We start from the raw sequence: 1,097 nt of genomic DNA, 5'->3' as shown, positions 1-1,097 counted from the left end.
ATTGAAAAAATTAATTATAATTTTGCCTAATCTGAGGATTTTGATATTAAAGTGAGGATAATGCTGGTATTCACTGTCACGCAGGACAGAGGGTCATACACAAGACAATAGGTCTAAACTGTAGGCTGAAGCACATATATATCATGCTTACAATCAATGTTTTAATGTATGGATATGTGAAAAACAACACTGTACCAGTTTTGAAGCAGTCATCCCCTAACATTGGTTGAGTCACAATTTTCTTTAAAAGTCAAATTTAGACACAACCATTTTCTTTGACTAGAAGAGGGACCCATTAGAGCCCCCTATTGATCAGGTGGAGGGCAGCATGCAGGACTGGTGTCAGTGCCTGACCAGCCGCCAGTGCAGGTACACATCACTGCACATTCTTGCTCAACCAACTCACCAGGATTAGAACCACACGTTTGACGCTCCTCTATATAGAACCTGTGTAGTTCTATTGCTTTCACACGCCTAAGGTAAGAGTTGAGACGTGGGTTTTTTCCCTATATACAGAACAAAATGTGTCGAATTATATGTTGTTTCCAAAGTTGCAGAAGTACTATTAAAGCATTTATATCCCATAAGGAAATATTATGAATCTTGGCTACTCATTCCAGAGTTAACATTAGACAAGAACTACCTTTATTTATTTATTTATTTATATATATACAAGAAGTTACATTGGGGTTGTGAGGATACATAGCATAGTAATTACAATCTTGTAAACTCATTGGAGTACTGTAACCATATTGTTATGCAATACAGTATATTTCCTTTCATAATCTATATAGTTTATATTCAACTATATCGCTGTCATAAGGCTTGGTGTGGTGTTGTACTAGAAGCCTATTCACCATTGAAGGGTTGTATATTATAACCCTTTTGTTATACTACAATACTGTAGTCCCGAACATACTCCTTGGGTATACCTCTCCATGGATATATCCTTGAAGATAGTCTTATTATATCACTCTACTAACATCTCCACCAATACTAGTATTATATAAATCGTAAATTGTAATAAATTCTAAAAAAAATGCTTAAAATGTAAATGAAAATGTTCATGAATTTAATATATCTATAAATTGGTCATT

At 34.5% G+C, this 1,097-nt stretch overlaps 1 protein-coding gene across 1 annotated transcript in view; it reads left to right on the top strand.

Moving 5' to 3' along the window:
• The first annotated feature begins 332 nt into the window (after positions 1-332).
• Positions 333-1,097, top strand: part of LOC123755288 (cytosolic carboxypeptidase 3) — a 51,128-nt gene continuing 50,363 nt past the window's right edge. The window contains exon 1 of the mRNA XM_045737761.2: positions 333-479. The gene's annotated coding sequence lies outside the window, so the exon portion shown is untranslated. The remainder of the gene's footprint in view (positions 480-1,097) is intronic.

This window comes from Procambarus clarkii, chromosome 55 (genome assembly GCF_040958095.1).
Source record: "Procambarus clarkii isolate CNS0578487 chromosome 55, FALCON_Pclarkii_2.0, whole genome shotgun sequence".
Taxonomy (NCBI): domain Eukaryota; kingdom Metazoa; phylum Arthropoda; class Malacostraca; order Decapoda; family Cambaridae; genus Procambarus; species Procambarus clarkii.
This window is presented reverse-complemented; position numbering and strand designations above follow the sequence as displayed.